This window comes from Chaetodon auriga, chromosome 18 (assembly GCF_051107435.1).
Source record: "Chaetodon auriga isolate fChaAug3 chromosome 18, fChaAug3.hap1, whole genome shotgun sequence".
In the NCBI taxonomy this organism is placed as follows: domain Eukaryota; kingdom Metazoa; phylum Chordata; class Actinopteri; order Chaetodontiformes; family Chaetodontidae; genus Chaetodon; species Chaetodon auriga.
In genome coordinates this window covers 21,567,607-21,590,238 of record NC_135091.1, presented here as the reverse complement: position 1 = coordinate 21,590,238, position 22,632 = coordinate 21,567,607, and the positions used below count along the sequence as shown (strand labels likewise).

Below are 22,632 nucleotides of genomic sequence, written 5' to 3'. Positions count from 1 at the left end.
TCTGCCTTGCTGCTTGGTAAAAGACTAGAACTCAAGAAAAGTGCTAAGTGCTTTTGTCTGAATATTTTCGTCTTGTCTGCTACCTGACTTGCGTGTCCCTGCACATGGCAGAAGGTTTTCTCTTCATTTCTATGATTTAGACAAATAGACACTATTTTACTTTGTTTGGTGCTAGCAGCTCTGCAGCAGCAACAACAAATTTTCCTTCTGAATGAAGTTTGAGCTTTTTAGCTATTAGCTGGCTCACCATAAAACTTCCCTGCATTCCAAACTATGCCAATTTTTAAGGTTTTATGGTGTCATATGATGTCATTTCTGCCTTAGGGAAAAAGGTTGACACCTTTCAGACGATGTTTCTGGGGTTAATGGTTCTGAGACTGGATCTGCCATCAAGCATATCCGCTATCTATTTGGTTTGCACAGAGCAACTCTTTGTGCTGTATTTCAGTACACAGTGTTTTGTATTCGTCGTTTTCTCCACTGGTGCACTGTCCCGACAGGGAGTTTGAATGTCAGTATGCTGCACCACTCAGTGGAGACATTTGAAGATTGTGCTGCAGCCATTGTGGTACGCTTTGAAGTTTTGGTAGATTGACCATCGAATCTTTAGGCAAGGGCACAAACATTTTCAAATTACAAACACAGTCACACACCACTCCACAAGGAATTTCTTTCATCTCCAAAGGCTGTGGTGGCTGCAATAGAGACACATGAATAACAGAACAGTGGTTTTCTAGACCAGCCACTGCCAGGTGACATAGTATTGGCAGACTGAGGTTTCAACATAAAGGGGAGTGTGGAAATGATGTGTGTTGAAGTGATGGATGCACATCTCAGAATCCACATGGAGCCAATTATCAGTCTTGTACGCAACAAATACAAAATACTGTCTTCAAAAATTCTGAAGTTGTCACAGTTTACTGTGCCCTGACAGACATGTCTAAGTGTTGTGCAGTAATTGCAAAAATGTATGCTGCAGCCCTGTGCATTTGTTTGATCACAAGCCCAAAACTTTAGCCTGAGGAACAACACATAAAAATGATCTTGAAACAAGCTACTGCAAAACTGCCCATGAGCTTTGAGAGATTTATAATTCTCAAACTCATGCAAAGTGCATATACTCAGTCCTAAATAGATGATTAACAATGTCCGGGTACATGAGTGGAAATAGTATGATAGGGTCTGAAATCCAGTCTCGTTCAGTCAAGTCATATGGATCTATGTTATCTATAGTTATTAGTTTTTCATCATGCCATTTCTTTGCACTGGCATTCAGTTTGTCCCAGTAGTGTACCTTTTCTCTCTGTCTTTACCCTTCTCATTACATTTTGATTTAAACAACTTCTTAGACAAACAAAATAAAGGTGAGCAGGTGGCAGTCATGAGTAAACAGATGTACAGTAAACAGTCTGTTCCTCACAAGAAGGCACTTGTGTCCCAACATGGAATATGGTGTGATGTACACTGTGACGCATGCTCACTTTCTCTACAACTGATATCCAAAGAGCAGGCGTGTTGCCCAGTGAAAGGCTTCTGTGAAGGCTGCTTTTGTGTATCTTCACTGATGGCTGCTCGGAAATCTGAGCTTTGAGATGGCCTTCAAGATGGCGGACCAGAATGACTTCCGTTTCAAGTAAGGTACAAGGAAGTATGAAAAAGTATTCAAAACTGCCTACAGCACTAGCAATGGGTACTGATATGGCCAAAATGTAGCATGTGGTATGTAGTATGAAAACAAAAGCAAAAATCTCTGGTATGCATTGGACCAGTTTATCTCATCTACAGCGTCCCACAATGCAAAGTGCTGGAGCAGTTGCAACAACCAGCTGGGCCAACAGCAGGAAGGTTTTTTGTTTTGTTTTGTTTTTTTGTGAATTTCAATTTTTGAGGCCAGAAATCAACTGCAGATTTTAAATATTGGTCTTTTTTGCCAAATTTGATGAAAAAAATGTTGTCAATGTTGTCAGAGTTGAGAAGCTCCATTAGTGCCTGCAGGGGTAACTAGCTCGACAGCTGGCTCGTCACTCTTACCCCACAGTCACACAGACCACTGCAACCAACACAGCAGACTTCAGCAATGATAGCAGAAGAAAGCCAGGACCACAACTGAAAGATGTTTTTAATTTTCACACCGCTGTTATTCTGTCATTACATACTTTTTTTTTTTTTTGATGGATTTTTAATTAAATGTACGAAACTGTAGCCAAGGAGGAAATGTTCACAATATGATCAAACCAGCATGAGCATCAACACGGACAAAAATAAAATCAATCAACAAGTGCTATGAAAAGGCACCCAGTGTGATAGAAGCAAGGACAACAAGGATGTTACACTTCCAAATCAACAGAAATACCGAGAGGAAGAGCTTCAACTCACATTACATTTGCAGTGAAGTAATGTGACAAAACACCAGTGAAGCTGGTTCCTTCCAATCATCAGATAGGAATAATCCATCTCTCAGGTAAAAGTTTCAGAACATCATAAAAATCTCCTTGTTTTATTTATTTTATTTTTTTGTATTTTTTTTTGTTACAGTTTAAGGGGATGCTGCACCGTAGTGGTGGCTTTCCATTAGCTGTGTTATAGTTTACTTCCACTTTCCAAAATTGGAAACCAGCGAAGCCTGGTCTAGTATACTACAAAATAAATCAATTTAACACTTTCATACTGCATACTACTATGAAAAATAGTATGTATGTACATGCTGTATATTGCATTCATCAGAGGCATTTAGTACAGAGTTCTAAATACAGCCAGAGACTTGAGATGCACCCTGTGACAGCTCCAGTGAACAGGAAGTTCTTTGACAGGTCAAAGGAGCGGCATCGCAAAAGAATCAACCTTGCATGGTTCTGCTGATGCCTTGAAGAGTGTGATATGTTATGTGGCATTCTGCTGACATCTGCTGGATGTACTGAGATGCTTACAACCTACTGTGAAAGCTGACATATGACATTCCCATGTGATGTCTCTAATATTGTACATTTGAAGGACCATCTTGCACATAAACAGCAGAAAGACACAATTATTGTGATTATGGTTTTTAAGGATGTAGTGACAGAACTGAAATTGGGACACAGCTGGATACAGGCCTGATACAGATTCAGCAGTCTTTGAAAGGGATCCTTCAGATGAATATCATTATATTCATTATACCTGCTTGCTCATATATATAATCTATATCCAGATAAAACTTTGGTTTCCTTTACCTTCGTCATTCCTTTGTTTTCCACACAATTTAAAACAGAACTCTTAAAGTGGAATGTTGTGGAATGGTTGTCATTACATTTCTGTAACATTATGCAGACAGTCTGTGCTTGAGTGTGTGTTCATGTGTAACACATAAAGAATAATGGGGAAAAAGCTGTCACTCCGCATCAAGCATCCAATCATTTACTGTTGCATGTGCTGAAAACACTGGTGAGGAAAAGATGCAGTGGAGTGATGCAATAAAAACAAACATCAGTGCATCCGTCAGTGAAAAGGCTTCTGCAGGCTCTTCAGAATGATCCAGAATGTCAGATTAGGAGTTACATTTTCAGACTGCAAACTCTGAAAGATAACAGGAGCAGTGGTTAGAAAAATAACTTTGTGACTGAGATGTTGCCAGTTTGGATCCCACTGACTGTGGGCAGAAAAAGTAAGTCAGTGATTCAATCACTACACACCTACCATAAGTTTTGCTACTATAAGTATCTTTTGGCAATTATCCATTTTAGTGTAATATAACTAGAGTATCATTATAGATGCATTTGTAACCAGTATTTTTGATGTAGTAATCATAGCAGGGCTCATTTTAACTCCTCTATATTTGGTTAGGTAGGAATGTTATCAACGAATCATGTTTTATAAACTCATGTATTTGTCTGACTTTTTCCGCTGGTGCGGCCTAAGGCTCTGACTTGACCTGACCTACTCTGCCCACCTGTTCCCACCTCCCCAGGTGCATAAAATCAAGTAAAATACAACATTTTAAAAGTAGTGCCGCAGTGCATAAGCACGAGGGAAAGCATAAAAGTTTCAGACCTGAATCAGGAAGTCATAGCTAGCTAGTGAAAGGCTAAAGTGGAGAGATAAGTTTTTAGCTTTCTTTTGAAAATATTCAGTGAGCTGGTTTCCCTGATATCTGTAGGTAGTGTGTTCCAGAACTTTGGGGTGTAACAGAGAAAGACTGCATCCCCAATTTTCTGTCAACTGTTGCTGGAAACCCTCAGTAGACCAGCAGCAAATGATCGCAGTGTTCTTGAAAACAAATAATAAATGAGGAAGTTAGCAATGTAGCTTGGTCCTAGTCCATTAAAAGCTTTGCATACAAGGAGGAGGACCTTAAAATCATCCTGAATGTTACAGGAAGCCAGTGCAGAGCAGCTAAACTGGACTAAGGTGCTCTCTCCTCTGGGTTCTGGTTAATAGCCGAGCTGCAGAGTTTTGAATGAAGTCTCTCTGTGTTTTTTTGGGGAGGCCAGTAAATAATGCATTACAGTAATCACGCAGGCTTGAAATAAAGGCATCAGGGAAAATGCCTGTTTGCAGAGATGCATGTATGATCTATCACGGTGCATGTGAGGAAAGGCCAGGACCCAGATGCAGAGTACCAAAAACACAAGTTTATTTTCACCAAAGTAATAACAGAAAATCACCGTAGAGGGGAACGTGGACACGTGGAAAACCAACAAAAAAAAAATATCACCATAACGGGAAAACACTCATCAAGAGGAAAAACAACTGAAAATCACCCCAAAGGGAAAAAGTAGCAAATAAGTCAAAAAGGTACAAAAGACGAAGTACTTACAAAAAACAGAAAGCGTCCAGGAGAAAGCTCAAACTGGAGATTCATCAAAGTACAAAGGAAATATATATATAAATGTGTATCGCAAATAACATGAGGCAGGAGGTCGACTAGAGAGCGGGGCACATGAGAAGCTAACGCAATACTCCGGCGCAGGAGCAATTTTGGAGCCGGTTTCAGTAGCCGGCTTGATTGCGGGATGAGAGGCAGGTGAGTATGATCAGCCCTGCTGCCGAGCAGATCACCCCACCTCCGTGCGCTCAGTCTAGGAGCAGAGGGAGAGAGAGAAAAAGGATTAATGCTGGAGTAAGTGCACAAGAGTGACAACATGACAATAATCTTCAGGACATGACTTGAAACACTCTCAAACACCTGCTTTAAAAATGCTGTATGAATACAGTCAACACATAAGGTGGAGTCACAATCTAGCAGAGCTCAGCAATACAGGTTGCCATTGTTACATCTTTTTTTTTTTTTTACAGAGTTTGCTGAGCTTATTTGTGTTTACATCTGCAGCAATGCTCGCTCTGATTGAGGTTATTCTGTTATTGAAGAACAAAGTTTTTCAAAATTTGATGCACAGAACTGTGGATGGGTGGAGGTCGTGTTGAGCAGCTGGTCAATAGTGGAGAATGATATTGTAGAGTTGCCAGCATTCCCAGCATTCTCTGTAATAATCTTGGAAAAATGTTACAGACAGTCACGGCTTCTTTATATTACAGTGAACTGTGTGCCCAGTTTTTCTCCATTTTCTTTCAGCTACTCAACAAATTATCTTCCTCTCATTAACACTGCTGTTGTTTAACCATAGAGAGATTCTGTCAGTCATCCTCTTTTTAACCTTTTGTAGAGCAACAGCATTTAAAGCAGATGATACGGGTATTGTTGAAATGTTCAACCATGTCATTTAAAGAGCCGTCATAGCTGTGTGACTCAAATGATCTCATAATATTACAAAACCTTTCATTGGCCTTGCCATCGAGGAATCATCTTTGAACCAGAAATTCACTTTTGGCCCTTGTATTAAGATTACCTTGGCATCAAAAAACACACAATGATGGTCAGAAATAGGTCATTCTAATACTGAAATGCTGTTGATGTTAAACCCTGTTGTTAATACTAAGTGCTGAATGTTACCATGAGTGGCTTCATTTACATGTTGTTTGAGTTCAAAGCTGTCCAGTAAATTCATAAGCTCGAGGGCTTTGAAATCATTCTTTTTGTTGATATGGATATTCAGGTCTCCATTCATTCATTCATTTTCATTCAACCTTTATTTTAACTCGGAAATACATTGAGGTAGAGACCTCATTTACAATGTAGCCGAGTAAAACAATAAAACAAAAGCACTTATGGAAAAAGCCAAAGAGAAAATTACAGAAAACTTACATAAAAGTACAACAAGAATAAAAAGCAATAAAAGCCATTAAAAAAAAAAACATTTGAAATAAAATAAAATAAATAAAAGCAACAACAATGAATAAAACGGTAAAAAATGTAAAAACCATTAATCAAGGAAAACAGGAACACCTAGAAGCAAAATGTGATACAGTTAAAGATTTTAATTGCCCTATGGATAAAAATGAGGAAAGCTTTAAATGGCTCTGCGTGTTATTCCACGTTGCAGGTGCGCAATATGAAAAACTGGATTTTCCAAGTTCAGTAAGAACAACTGGCACCTGCAGCGTGATCCAATCACTGGGCCGAGTTTGATAAGAACCCACATTAGAAGAAAGCATTGAACTAATGTAAGAAGGTAAAAGACCGCTAAGAGCTTTATAAATAAATAAAACCCAGTGTCTTTCCCGTCTTACACTGAGAGAGGGCCACCCAACCTTAGTATACAGGTCACAGTGATGGGTGTCATTACTATCTCCAGTGATGAATCTCAAGGCCAAAAGGCTTCAGAGTGGCAGCAGAGGCATGCATGTTATAAAATATCACCATAATCTAACACTGATAAAAAAGTTGCCTCAACAGGCATCTTTCTACAATGCAGCAGAAAGGAGAGTCTGTTTCTATACAAGAAACCAATTTTCATTCTCAAGGAAGACACCAGATTGGAAACATGACACTTAAAGGTTAACTTTTCATCAATCCAAACACCGAGGTACTTATACTCCGTCACCCTTTCAATATTTGTACCATTCCTGGTAGAGATGATGAAGCTGTCAAGGTTCATATTTTTTGATCTGGTGAACAACATGAATTTTGTTTTGTCTGCATTGAGAACCAGTTTTTGATTATTGAGTGCAACTTGTACATCAGAAAAGCAGAGGGAATTTAAGGCGTGAGTGGCGGAGTGTGCATCGTTTTCAATGCAGTACAAAATGGTGTCATCAGCATATAAATAAATATTACTCCCAGTGACAACTGAGGTAATATCATTGATGTAAAGTGAGAACAAAACAAGCATTAATTCAGGATTAATCTGTCATATTTAGCTACACTAAGTACGATCTGAGAATTGCACAAACCCTGCTTAATTCTTGATGGTCGATACAAAGAAATGATGAGCACTGATAATTCTGCTTTGAGCAGAATCAAATGATATAAATTCACTCAGTTTACTGTCATTATACACAAACTGCTTATAAAAAAAAATGGCCGCAATGTCTTCTCCTTTCCTCTTTTGTCTCACTGACTGATAAAAAGTTTAATCGGAGGATAAGCCTTTATCATTGTAACTATACCAGTAGTGCTGTTTGGCCAGGTCTGGGAGAAAGACATCCTCTGGATGCTTTGGGTGATGTGAAGCAGAGGGTCTGGTGAGGTTCTCTGCCTATGCAGGCTGACCTTGGAGGTTATCTGTGTATTCTTGTTTTGGTACAGTATGCCAAGAGCATGACGCAGGTTGATGCCAAGCAGTCTGCAAACAGTGATGTCTGGATGTACTCCATCAGGCTGAGAGCATTCTTTACAGTTCCAAAAGACATTGAAGTTGTCAATAAACCTTATCCCACGATTGGGGCATTCCAATGTCAGCCATGTATTCAGGGCAAGGGGTCTGCTGAAAGATTTGATGCCTTTCCCCAAGGTTGGAATGGAGCCCAGTATGAATACATGTTTTGGCTGACAATTGATCAGTTTCTCCACTGGCTGCCAAAAGTTTTTTTTTTTCAGGACCTCAGAGCCAGTTTGCCTTCACAGAATGTCAAAAGATCCAACATGAATAAGAATGTTCTGATCACTTGGATGTGCAGAGAAGATGCCTGACAGCAGCTCTCTTAGCTCACTGACAGATGTGTCATTCATGGTGAGATTTTCAGTCATTCTTATATGTCTGACTCTCTTATATGTCAGAGTCCCCAATCAGAATGGTGTCTGGCTTATGAGGTGTGGGTTTACCTGTATTATTTCTGGCCTTTGGCTTGTCAGATGGGGAGTTAGTAACATTTCTCCTGGCCTTGGGCCTCATAGTGGTCTTCTGGCTATTTGATGCAGCATTTCAATCTTCTTTTCAAGCTGAGCATTTTTCTCCGTCAGTCCAGTCAGTCACTCACAGTCTGTGCAGCTCACAGATTTTGCCATATTCTCTCTGTCCTGATTCCAGGTTTCCACTCACAGACACAGCAAAAAGGCCTGTGCAAAAAGGCTTACATAGTACCGAGAAATAAAAAAAAGTGATACAAATATGATGGCAGCCTTCTGTTTCTTTCATTAACTTTCATGTATAAGTATCAAGGAACCACTTTCTAAAACTTTTAGCAGAGAAAACAAGAATTTCAGCAATAGAATGAAAGCAGTCATCTGCAGAAGCATCTGCTCTGTAGGAGGAAGAGAATTAGTTTCCTGAGTGTATGCTTGTTATGACCTCATGCCTGCCTTTTGAACACCTGCTTACGAGCCTAATCTCTGTTGGATAAGTGTACCTTATGTCCCCTGCCTGCCTGGTTTTGACTTTTGCCTGTGTTTGACCTTGAGTAAACTTGAGCTTTTTATTTTACCAACCTGGTATAACGGTCATGCTGTTGAGTTCAAACCTGTCTTGACTAAGCAAAAACAAGAAAATAAAAATATAATAAAAATGTGAACCAGGCTAAAACAAATGAACAAAGGAAAGGTAGATAAATATAATAAAGAAGGTTAAACAAAAAGCCAGATTCAAAAGGTGGGTCTTAATTTTGCTTTAAAAATAATATACACCACTGTCTTAATGTGTTCCATTCATTTAGTATAACAACCTAGTCAGAACAGAAAGGCAGCTGTACATGTAATAATCCTATATTGCATAGTATTAAAGATTGGGAAAATAATAACAAAATCTGTCCATTTGTTCCTAAATAAATCCTTTCATTTATTTTTTAATTTACTTTGCTGCATACTCCGAACCTCGGTAGCATCCACATAAGTCCCTACGTATTGGTAAGAAGTAGCTTGTTTAATCTGTGTGTCATGGATAACTGGTGGAGAATAATAAAAAATAATATTCCTGTCTGTAAATCACTGATAAAATGCTGCTGCAGGCAAGACAGGCAAGACCATCATTTCACAAAATATTTTCATGGTGTTATTCACTCATCTCGCCACACAATGGCACTATGTTGTTACCAGACTTCCTCAGGTTGACACCATTGTGCATTGTACAGTCTGAGGTAAAGTCAGGTGATTCTGTTATGCATTTGCTTCGAACAATTCCAACAGAAATGTTGATGTATTCAAAATGTACTTCTTTGTTCATAGTATTTAAATGTTTGCACGCTGTCAAGTAAATAACAGTAAAATATACATGTGGACAATAACAACAGGCTTGTTCATAAACTCCACTGTCTTGACTTCCACTGAACTCAACCTCTTAACATACTGCTATTCAAAGAGAAAATACAGCTCTACAGATTTATGGGACCTCTTATGCTGGCAGAGCTGGCAGAGGCAAAATAAAATAATAAAATAAAATTGGTAATAAAATAACACCAACAAACAAGTCATGTTGTGCTGTGTTTATGTGACAGCTCAGATAGATAGATAGATAGATAGATAGATAGATAGATAGATAGAAAATGGTGACGTGGCTGTTTAACCTCCCCACTATTCAAGCTTTATCTAAACTTGTGAGAGTGTTGTTGACTGCCAGTAGGCCCATAGATAGCACAAAGTATAAGATTCCAAAGAGGATGATGTTATTTACCCTCAATGGCTAAAGTTTCCTGCGGCAAAACTCAAGAGTCAAAGCAGAAGGTTATGCGGTAATGCAGGGTCAGATTCCCACTCTGGAATTTGAGATGAGAGACATGAAAATGTCTTCAGTGCTTTTGAGGAGTCGCTCTCTGCTAAACATCAAAGGTCAGAGCCAGTGAAGTGGACAAGAAAAGCACATTTACCTCAGCAAGGTTAGTGTGACTAAGTTAAAAAAACTGACATCAGCCAACAAATCACTCTTGGCTTTATGTCAGAGCTCCCGAGAAAGATTACACCGATCAGGTTTCAGAAGTCTTTGCTCCAAAATCTGTGGGAGTGAATCACACAGACACTCTGGGCCTTAACATGAACTCCTCCTCCTCATATTGCATTTGAGGTGCTTTGTTTTTTTTCTTGACACATCTTCCTGCTGTGGGTTTGTATTTGAAACAGAAAGGCAGCTGTACCATACTTCAGAGGACTTATCAGTGTTAAAGTGTGTAATGACTGTCACTGTCTCAACATGAGCACACCCATTGTGCTCACGTATGGTGAACATTTACACCTTCCAGTTGCCTCCTAGGACAACTAAACACTGATGAAAGATTTGCATGAATGACCACCCCAGACCTAACTGGTAAGCTGACATCTAAAATCTGTAAGGGTTTTGGTTTTGTGATTGTGCTTATATAATTTAGTGCTGGAACCATTATTAATGAATTACATAATTCCACAAAAACTCTGATAATTAATTAATTGTTTGAGTCATTTGTTGGTTTCATGTTCTCAAATGTGAGCACTGTTGGTTGAACAATTAATAACTGTATTTCCCTATGCAGTATTTAAATAATGAACATAGTCAAATTACTAAACAAATAAACAAAATGGAATTTAGAATGACACACAGGCATGTTGGACCTTCGTTGTACCAGACTTTCATCGTCAAGTGGTTAACATTGAGAACTGCTCACAGTTTGATTAGGTTTAGGCAATAAAACTACTAATCTCGGTTGAGGCAACAAAACTTGGTGAGTTTTTTTTTATGATTTCTTTTTTGGCCTTTGCTAAAGAGAGACAGCAAGTCAGAGGGAGAGACGATGACATGCAGCACAGGGACTGCAGTGAGGACTCAGCCTTAGTGTATGCTACACACACCCTACCAGGTGAGCTACCAGGGTGCCCTGTTTGGTTAGGTTGAACAAAAGATCATGTTTGAGTTAAAATAAGCATGTTCCTGTTACATATGTGCATTGTGTAAGTTAAAGTAAGTCAGTGTTTGTTTTCACACAAGACAAAAACATCGGCCTCTTGAGTGAAAGTTCTGTGTTTGTTTCTTCATCCACCCCACCTCTTCCATAGATCGACTTTCTTGCTCTTTATATTGTGTCACCTGACTTCCTTCTTTGCTTCCACCAAAATAACAATAGCCAGTAGAGCTTGCCACCTAAAAATAAATGTAAAAATGCATCATAATAACCTCCTTGCACAGACGAGTGGTATGGACACTTTCCTTGTGAGGTCACAGGACGACATTTATCATTTATCACCAACCCTGTTTAGATGAAAGAACGATCACTTCCATATGACAAATGCCTCTGCACTCATGGAAATTCTGATGAATTTACTGTTATGTTCATCAGAGTGTTGACTGATGGGAAACATTAATTCTGTAGGATGATGGTAATTGTGGGTGTGCCGAATGGCCTAGGAGACTGTCCAGTACTCGTGCTGGCAGGGACTGGTCCAGGCCGGAGCTGGATCCAGGTCTGGAGAACCAGGTAAAGAAGTGTTCGTGGAGGGGGCAGTTTGTCAGATATGAAGTTGCCATTTTCTCTGGTCTGCTCTCAAAACAAACTGTGCCATGCCAACACTGAAACCAAGTAACATTAGATCTGGCTATTGTTTTTCCAAACTTGCTGTGTATGCAGGGCCAGCCCTCCTGCAGCCCACCCTGCGGTCACCCAGCCAGTCTGCTACTGAGGTACACTACTTGGTCAGGTTTAGTTCAAGCTTCAGTTTCTGTCGTTCAGAATTCCCCATGACTCTCTGACACTCTAATAAACAATAATGTTAAATTCATCAAACTCAGTGCACCATGTTTCCCATTACGGGACTGGAGGAGGAGTGACCTGCATGAACGGAGTTTCCATGGCAACGCAGAGGTCGAGATACTCGTCATATGGTAGTTGCTGTGGTTTCATCTGAACTGGGTTGGAAAAATGATCGATGCGTCAGGGGCCAGTGGCATGTGCTTCTGATGTTGAGCTGGGGAGGACAGGTCAAGTTTGAATGCTGTGCTTATAAACAAACTGACAGTTCCTCAGAAGTATCCAATTTTTTAATTAAATTTGTACTAAGGTCTGTGTACATACTGGGCAGTGTGAACTTTGGAGGTGTTGGAAGGCATATTTTTTCCACCAGTTTTCATGCTCAGCTAGGGTAATGACCACAGCTCTGTACTGACCAAAATGAGATCAGTATTGACTTTCTTATCTCACTCCCTTGCACAGAAAATGAATAGGTGCATTTATCAATCAACAGAGCAGCAGCAGATTGATGTCTGATTGGAAAGTTACTATGTGATGGCAGGAACTGTGTGTGAGGTATTTATATCATTGTTTTTACCTCATTGAAGCATCACTAAAATGCACATTAAATTCACAATGGCTTTTAGATATTTATCAAATCATAAATTGATTACAATTTAACTATGGTTACGTCTGAGTGTATAGTTATGGCATATTTCCAACATTACACAATGTGAAAGAAAACTAAAGACGAGTATACTGTAAATCTGCTTTGGAATCTGAATCGGATTTGTACAGTAGGTCACAGCAGCCTTTCTATTACAGAAGTGTGAATCTTCATCTGTTCTCAGAATCCCACAGCCTTCACATGTACTTATCCTCCAGTCTTTGCTTTATCCCCTCAGTATGAAATCAACACTGGTAAGCGCCTTATATGTGCGAGCCTGTAACTTTGCATTGTGGATAGATCAGAACAAGCCCTTAGGTTAGTACAACACAGTCTGGATCAACTCCCATTCCTCATACTCACTGGATGAGACAATGCCATTCTTATATACCTGAAGAAAGTGTGTCGGTGTCGGCAGAAGAATCACCAGAGAATCATGAACCGACAGTTTCACTGCATACAGACTGTGCTTCTCCAATATCTAGTTCCATTCTTTGGAAATATTGTCTTAAACTGACAGCAGATGAAAAAAAGCACAAAGAGGAGTGAAAGACCCAGGTTGCTGCAGACACACCCTTTCTCCCTTGGATGGGGCCCCCTCTGGTCTCCATGGCTTGGGGGCCGCTATTGTCGATGCAGAGAGGGTGGGACAGAATAAGGACTTGCTCAAATGTCAGCATCCCTTGAATTAAGATGATTCTTACAATTACTATGTCTGATGATATCTCTGAGTTTCTACCTATGAAGTGACGTAATGTAAAAAAATGTGAGGCCTAAATTCACATGATTGACAGTGGCAAGTTAAAACAAATGAAGGCATTTCTTGGAAGACGAAGATACTCTTTCACATGATGTCTGAAAAAATACAGGATATATATATAAACACACACACACGCACGCACACACACACACACACACACACACACACACACACACATATATCTGAGAGCTGACACAAGCGTTGCCTTCCTCAGGCATGTAGTGGTCACCCACAGTTGACATCAGTCATTTTTCTCACATCCTCGAGCTCATATACACTTTACAAACGAAAGTTTTTACACATGCAGAGCAGTTTTCTAGTCAGGAGGAGTATCTGGTTGTAGAATGTGTTCTGTAGCTTTGGAGAAAATAACTGATGATGACACTGGGTCATCAGGGGTATCTGATCTCTGGCAGAGACTACACATTTCTAATGGAAAGTATGTGTTATAAACTTAGTGTGTGGAGTTTTAAAGATTTGAGCTCTATCCAAATTTCACTAATTCTGAGGTTTTCAGTCTGTATTGTGCACTGAAAAAGCAAATTGAAGTAGCTATCAGTATTCTAAAATTTTGGAAATGGCAAATAATAGATTACACTTTTGGAAGAACTTTTGGCCCTTTGCCAAGTTTAACTGGCAATGACTTTGAAAAGCTGCATTTTGATTAACACTTGTTGGCACAGGTATCATAATTTTATTTTAGCAGAAAGATGTAAAGTGACTTGTTGTTTTTGGTTATTAACAACCAAAAATGGTATGTTTTGATCCTGTATGTTTTCCATAGGGACCAAAAGTCACAAGATCTCAAACTGCAACTCCTTTTTAAAATGTGTCTCTTGAAAGTTTCCAATTTCCACGAAAGTGCAATATGAAATCGCTGAAATATCTCTTTAAAGCCTCAAGCTGAAATGTTCTAATCAAATTTTAGCTTCACTTTATACAGTGCATTGCATTTCCTTTGTTAATTTTTCTATTTTCTCTCTAAAATGAAAGCTTGTTCCACCTGTCTAATGACTGGTAAACTGCAGAAAGTAGACGCTCACTGAGGCAGAGTACGCTCTGCATCCAGGGGTCCAAAGCGGGGAATAAATCATTTCATTAGAGGAGAAAGTTGGCCTGGAGCTGGACTGTCTCCTCTTTCTCTCATTTCACCGTGCTGACAGTCTGTCAGCGGCTCTGTTCACATGCAAATGACAGAGAGAAGGAGGCGGCGGCTGAGCACGGACCACAGCAGCGGCGGACCGTTTCCACCGCGCCTCCCTCCAACAGCATGCACTTCACGGACTGTCGGACTAGCTAACACCGTCTCCGTCCGAGTCGAGTCTTGGTGGGAAAGTTAGTCTTCGAGGTTAGTCTCTTTATTAATTCTGTTTATTTTTCGTGTTTTCATCAGGAATACGTGTGTTTACATGGCTGTTTTTTTAAACTGCGTTGACTGGACGTGACGAGCTCCGCGTTGGGACTCTGCTGACTTGAATTACGTGTTTTGTACTTAGTGAGAAATCACTGCAATATTTACGTAATGTGCGCTATTTCTCTCCCACAGTGACTTTCATGTAACTAATAGCTTTATTCTACATCATTCTGATAAATTAATCGCGACGTTATCATAAATGTTTTTGCCGTTTTGGTCACGAAACCACAGTTTCTGAAAGGCGTCCTCTGAACTCCCCACCTTCAAGTCACAGCAGTATACCATATCATGAACCGTTTACCTCTATGTTAAGTTTCTGGTGACTTTATTTTACTCTTTGGTGGAGTTTTCAAACTTGGATTACGTCTCTGTAGCTTCCTTCAGGATTAAATGTCACCGCAGTCCCCATTGTGTTTGGCATACTGATGGTATTCCCTGTATTTTTCCATTTAGTAACTCAGTATCTCAGTTGAAATGCCTCCGTGCTGCTCCCCGTTCACTGACCCCTCAGACTCCCTCATTACAGCGTTAGTCACACTCAGTGCAGTGATTCCCTGTGGAGCTACTGATGTTACAACAAAGTATTCTTACAAAATGTATCCTGGTTTTGCTCTGGTCTAGTTTAGTGTGCCCCCGAGTGTGCAAAATATGTCTGAAAAGAAGACTAAATTAAGCAATTAAAACATGAACTGGGGTCTGCATGCAAAACAGCCTGTGTTGTATCTGATGCAAATCAGGCTGCAGCCCCTGAAGAAAATACAGAGTGTATGTGAAATAAAGTAGATTTAAGTGAAATCTTCTCAGCTGCATGGAATTTAGCCAAAGGCTTCTTCTAAATATTTAAATATACAAGGGTTCAAATTGGGGGCGTTTAACTGTTCCAGATAGGAGTTCATTAGTAAACGCTGGTCAGTAACGTGTTATCATGATAATTCCTCAGCACACTACAGCAACATACACCCAGAGAGCAGACAAAGTGGTTGTTGTGAGCTGGTAGTAGCCTTGATCAAGGAACTGATTTGAGTAGGATTTGTGTAGGATTTGTCTTCATGGTGATGTCAGTGTCCAGGGAGCCTGGATGGATACCCGGTAAAAACAAGGACTCTTGGGTGGGGAACATTTTCCTATCAAGGGCCTTTTCAGTTTTTAGATCATCCTTCAAGGGCTCTACTAAATTACTGAACACATATATCATGCTAACCTCTGATGTGATAATGGCTGGAACTGTTTCTCTTTGGTGAGGCATCTGATGTCAGGTGAAAGTGATGATGATGCCACTTGCAGCTGGTTTTCCAGGTTAGGTCTTGAGTGGAATTGAGTCTTTACAAGAGTCCATTTTGAAAATAACTGCTCACAGTAGCAGGTTGTCCCCAACAGAGATGCTAACTTCAGTGCATGTCTCCTCAGGGTGGGAAAGTCCTCAGGATACAGCTCCACAGCTTTCCATCTGAATGAGGTTTCAGCTTTTTAGCTTTTAGCTCTCCACAAAACTTGTCTGCCTAAAACTCTCAGAATGTGGTCTTTGAAAGCTGCTTGTCAGCCACCCAGACTCTGAAAGTAAACACACTGGCTTGGTTTTTACTTCATCAACAAAAGAACTGTTTGTCCATTTCTCTTAGAATGCATGATGATTCATGTCCACTTTTCTTGACAGTTGCCATGATGCGTTAACGTGACATCAGCAAGTGCAAGTACGACATAGTGTTGGATGTTCAGGGATCAGCTCAGCCCTCACCCCTCAACCCCTCACCGAGAGATGAGATCATGTAAAGCTTGTGGTTTCACTTTCTGTTTTCTGATCACTATGTAGACTGACAAACACAGCCAGCCACCTGAAACAGAGCATTCAACCAATGCTAGTTTCTGGTTCTAAGAGGTTCTACATTATCTGGTGCACCATGACGATGATGATGTTTGGCAACCTCAGGGTGAGGAGAAGGAGCTATTGGTGAAATCCAGTGTCATTTTTTTAGCATGAAAAATGTTAAATTCTTAAGTGTAATAGCATACAGAAAAAGGTGCAAACGCATTAGTGACACATTACTTGATATAAATCTCTCAGCGCTGTCTGTAATAAGCTGGAAAGTCATAAGAATTGAAGTACAGGAAGATCCTGGTGGAGTTACAGTCAAAGACAAACCTCTCCCACCACCTCACCACCAGCCAAAGTGCTTAAATCACCTCTAACACATAAAGCCATCACATAAAGGTCTTACAGTGTGTGTGGCCTTAAAATATGATGCAGTTGTAACTAGTGATGTAGCAGGCTGAGGGCTCATGTTGGTGGTAGAAATACTGTCATATCACATTAATCGTGAGGTGTTTTGCTTTATCAGTTAATATTACCAGCTGGTTTATGTTAAAGGAATACAATTAAAATCAGCAACAGTACTTTCTGTAGCAACAGAAACAGCAGTGTGACGTCACTGCGTTATGGACCCGGTGTGAAAAAGCTGCTGAATTCATGTGAGATTAAGTTACGCTAATAATTCATCCATTTTACCTGAGTCCTAGGACCATTTTACAAAAACTTTATTTCAAGAATCCCTGTAAAAACTCTGGATAACGTCAAAAATGCTGCTTTCTCTTAATTCCCCAAAAGGTGACATTTTATAGATAGCAGCTGTCCAACTTACAGTGACATGCAGTCTTGCAGTGTGTGCTCTGTGTGAAGTCAGTGAATGCACCCACGCATTCAAGGGTATGAACAGCCTCAGCCATCTGTCCGTCTGCTCGTGTCCCCAGGGCGCTGATTAGCACAGCACAGTGCTGACGAGGTCAGAGGTCACCAGGTGTATAATGGGCACATAATGATTTTTAATTGGCCACGGGGCAGGGGGGAGGGAACGTTTTAGAGGCTTCGGAAAGTAGACACTGTGTGAGTGGTGCTTATTAGATTTGTCTGTCAGATGGTGAGATGGGGCCTATTGTGAATGTGCTGTCAAGTGCAAGTGCAGATGCTGAGATGTGCTTGTTGTCACATTAGTATTCATAGTGCTTTTTGACAACTAGAATATATGAAATCTATGATATTAATGTTGTGTTTTAAATAGATAATATCACGTTTGATTAAAGTATACACAGTACTATTTAAAACCCAGCATCAGGTGGCTGTGTAATAGGACAGACCCTGGGATTAGCACGCTGTCATTGCACTGCTTCCTCGTGAGACACTGGAGGTGCAAGTGAAAAGCTCTGTGGCGTAAGAAAAGGAGCTTTCTTTAGTCGTTTGCTTGGTGGAGGCTCTAAATCCCACTTAACTCTTTTGTTGGACGTTTGAAACAATGAACTCTACAGTCATGCACAGCTCCTCGCTCGTTCTCAAACACTGCCTCTGCTGTCATTAAGTTCTCCCAGCGCAGAGGATTAAAGTGGGGGAATATTGGTGCGCCGTTGCTTTTTGTAAGAGCAATGTGAAAAGAGACAAAAGGCGAGTGCAGTGGGATCGAGCCTGTGCTTTGTATGTGTGTGGTGTGTTTTCAGAGGGGAGTGGGGTGTGTGTGTGTGTGTGTGTGTGTGTGTGTGTGTGTTGGGGGGTGTGAGGCGTTTGTTTGCGTGTGGATTATTATTTCTCAGACTGCAGTCATTGTTGATGTACATTTAAGGATGATTCCAGTTTATTCCATTTATTTTCTTAGTCTTGATCATCATATCAGCAGTATGATGTACTCGTCAAGTTAATTGTTGAGATCTGGGAAAACACCAACATCACTAAGAAAAAGCCAGATAGGGCTAGACACAAGGCCAGTCAGCAGTTTGTCCAGATGATCTGAACTGGTGGGACACAACCTGAGGGTCAGGACCCCCCAAGAAGTCGAGAATAGAACAGAAAAAAACAAACAGATGAGACATAAAATTGTTGCTTTTCAGGTTTTTTTTTTATGGACATTTGAATTTGAAATGAAATCCTGAATAATTTGACCTCTTTAGCCTGCAAAAGAATAATCAAATGCAACAATTATTATTATTTTGGCAGTCACTTCTGTCTGTAATGGTATACTGATTGGAGAGATTGGTAAAGCTACAAAAATAAAAGCCAAATTGTAATGAGCTGGAATTATACTTAAAGAAAATTGGAGGGACCTTGATGACCACTGGTGGTTTTGTGGTAATGCATTTCCTAGCCCACGGGCGGTGAACTCATTGTGAGGCACCACTAAAAGGGTAAAGACATCTCACTGAGGAGCACAAGGGGCCTTTTCTGCTCACTGCTCCTGGACAATGAAGCAGGGCCCAGGAGGTGATTTTGGCTATCAGACTGGCAAGGGTCTTCAAATTCAGTTCTTTGGGAGGGTCTTCTTCTTTTGTTGTGCAGCTGCATCATTTGATCCCGTCGTACTGCAAAACATCCTTATTCATCCAAGGGGTTCTTGTACTTCGTACTGTTAGAAAAACAATGTGTGAGACTGTTTTCGATGCTCAGATACGGATACACAGTGGAAACTGCTTACAGTGATCATGGTTACAGTGATCAAGTTCTTATCTGGATCAAAAAGGTTGGGACAGAATCATTCCTATACAAATGCTATTTAAATATTTCCCTTAAACATGGTAATCAAGTGCTGCTTAGTGTTCATTTTGGGTCTTTTCATACATGACAAGATATGGAAAATGTGAAACTATGTTATTCCAATTTTTAATCCTCCATGCTGGCAACAGCTGTGGCTGCAGGCATTATGTTTCTGGGTTGTCTGTCCACCCATCTGTACGTACGTGCTATCATTTTGGACATATCTCAGGAACGCTGTGACGAAATTTCTTCAAATTCGGCACAAACATTCACTTGGATTCATAAGTGAACTGATTAGATTTTAGTGGTCACAGCACAACTCAATAATTCATACGGTAATTATGACAAAACTTCACACGAATGTCTCATAGTATAAAATGTGACATATTATATCCAAACGTTCAAAGGTTAACATCACAACGTTTCAGTCCTTTTTGTTCATTGTTCAACACCATGACTCAGGAACAGAGATTGGGGGGAGATTGGGACCATATTTCACATTTGCTCAGATACTGAATTGGTGAATCTAATCTTGGGCATCCACCTTGAAACTGCGGTGATTGCGCAGATCTTCTATGCTGCTGGGTTGAAGATGTGTGTGAAGCATTTAGCTGATGTTGAACTTCTGCTGACTGTCGTTGCACCATGTGATGAAGCTCCCTATCAGTCGTCTGTACTCCTCTGTAAACACACTCTCTTTATGTGAAGACACCATGTTTCTCATTGGAATCATACGCCAATATAGTGATAACTTCCATTTCAACAAAAAATACACCTAATACCTTTTATGACATTCCTTCAAAATCTTCACTACATATATGATATTAGTCTGGACAGACATGGATGCAAACTGCAGCTTGACTGGTTGACGAATGAATACAACCACAAGGCAGTAGTTCTTTGTCGTACTTTGCCTTGTTGTACCAGAGGAGGATCTGTAAACTCTGTAAACTGTAAACTCTCCTCCTGAGAGCAGCGCAGAGCAGAGTTTGAGCAGTGGATTGCAACTGATGACAGCACCCCTTTCATCACGGAGGTGAGATATCCCCGGGTACCATTGCTGCTGGCAGCGAGGAGGGGGAGGGAGAGGAGAGGAGATTGCTGTGCCATCTCGGGCTGAGATGAGCAGTGCAATTGGCATTTTCAAGATTAGCCTGTTGCATGTGGGTTTCATCAACTTGGATCTTTTACATCACTTTGAAACAGAGGTAGGGCTGAACAATTATTAATTATATTATCAAAATTGCAGTATGGCCAAGTGCAATATCTAAATCACAGGAGCTGCAATTTTTGACAAAGGTGGAATGTGTCACAACATACCATCAGAAATGAAGCATTGTGGTGTTTCAAATCAAATCATATCAAATCAAACTTTATTTATAAACATGCATACACACACACAGACATTCTCACCACAGACAGTAGCAGGAGTAATGAGACATGGCAAGGCACTGAGGATTGAGGAGAATGCCACCTTTGGGACCGTTCAAACCAAGAGGAGTCGTCATGGACTATGAGCACAGGGGGCACCGGCACCTGGGCCCCCCCGACCCTGACAGACCAGGCGAGTCCCCACACCAAGGTAGAAGAAGGTAGAAGTAAGGTAGAAATAAATTAGACAGTTAAAAGAAGAGAAGTTCAGAAGATAATAAGTGAAGTAGATAAAATAGGGTAAAATAATACAAAATATAAGACAGCAGAATAAAAGGCATCAACATAAGATAAATGATAAAAACGTAGGAAGAATTTAAATTAATTTTCACAGATAACCTGGCCTACAAATCATATTCTCCGGACGTAAGGGAACATGCTTGTTTGGTACACACCCCAGCAACAATCACATTAAGATTTTTTAAGCCCTAAACAGCTATAACGGACACACCTCTGAGATGAGTGTTTGAGGCGGCACAGAGCTGACACAGAACAGAGGTAGCCTCATTTGCTGTTGTTCTTGTTGTTGTAGTTTTTATTTTTTTAATACAGCTGATTTCAAACTCAGACTTCAACAGTGCGTCATTGATAGCCCACCGTATCTTCAGGACTGTTAAAAGTTTAGAAATGCACTGAAACCACACCAAGCTGTGGCTTCGTAGCCTATTTGCACTACTGACATAAGTGCATTTTGTAAACAGCACAATACTGTTTTAGGCTATAGCCTGGTTATAATTTGAGCTACAGTAAACTGTATTTTATATAGTGTACTGTACTGTATTGTAGAGTATTTGAATTATACACAGTTCAGTCATTTAATTTGTGCAATAATTTGAAAAGCATTTGAAACCACTGTACTGCATTTTGAAAGTCGGTAAAGTTTTGTAAATAGCAAAGCTGTTTGTTTCAATACTTTGTAATGAATACAAAAATGCCAATTAGATGGTAATCTGCGTCAGAAATAAAAGACAAAAGCGGTTCTCACTGTGCTAACATCCAATATCAGGCCAATCTCTGAGCACACTGAGCATGAAATCCAAGACCAAAAGCAAAAGTCATTGTACTGGAAGTAGTTTCAACAGAAGTTCGAGTTGAGTTACTGTAGAATTTCACTGTGTGGCTCCAAATCTGTCCCCTATCTGGTATTGAACTGTACTTTTGATAAGATGTTCTCATTGTGTACCATGAATACCTAAACATCACTGTCCTCCAGACGCCACACATCATCACCCTGACCATGAGACTGACCATGAGACCCCAGTCCCCTGGGGAACTCCTCCTTTTACAAGGCCAAATACAAAACTTAATGTCATTTAATCAAAGAAGAAGGAAACTACTTTTTGACATAATCTGTCTCTAAGTTTCATACATAATTCTTAGCTACCAGGGTGGTCTTCAGAATGTCAGTAATGATTAGGTGTGCTGGTTTGTTTTTTTTAAAATTTGGTTTGTTGTTGTCTTTATGCAGAAATTACAAAATGTTGATACTTTTACTGATTTTTTTTCAAGGTCATTATAATGCTCTGTCACTTCCAGCAGATTTGCATTAAAAGGCATTACATGGTTTCTTTTTTTAGTCTCATGTTTAGGTTGACCTCTGCACTATTTATTTATTACATCTGGCTCAGCTGTGTCATGGATGACAGAAGGTTTATTTCCAGCGGCGGCCTCAGGATTAACCAACAGTGTGTCAGCCTCCTATGTCTCTGCATTAAATGCACAAATTGCAGTGCAGTGATTAAACTGATAATTTAGCCATAAATATTTGTCCTGCATTCTCTGTGGTATTTATGGCCTATTTTGTCCACCATACATGCTTCAATTAACACAGAATGTCTTTGCCCGTCTGCTGCAGTGAGCTAGCTAGCGCTGAAACAGATCTTGGGATTACTGAGTGGGTCAAAGTATTGTTTTAA

General features: G+C 40.1%; 1 protein-coding gene across 4 annotated transcripts in view; it reads left to right on the top strand.

Moving 5' to 3' along the window:
* Nucleotides 1-14,576: 14,576 nt before the first annotated feature.
* The window catches only part of ankrd6b (ankyrin repeat domain 6b), a 49,500-nt gene continuing 41,444 nt past the window's right edge, over nt 14,577-22,632 (top strand). For 2 of the 4 annotated variants that reach the window (XM_076755989.1, XM_076755987.1), the window contains exon 1: nt 14,577-14,709. The gene's annotated coding sequence lies outside the window, so the exon portion shown is untranslated. The remainder of the gene's footprint in view (nt 14,710-22,632) is intronic. The other 2 variants (XM_076755988.1, XM_076755985.1) reach the window with 2 other exon arrangements.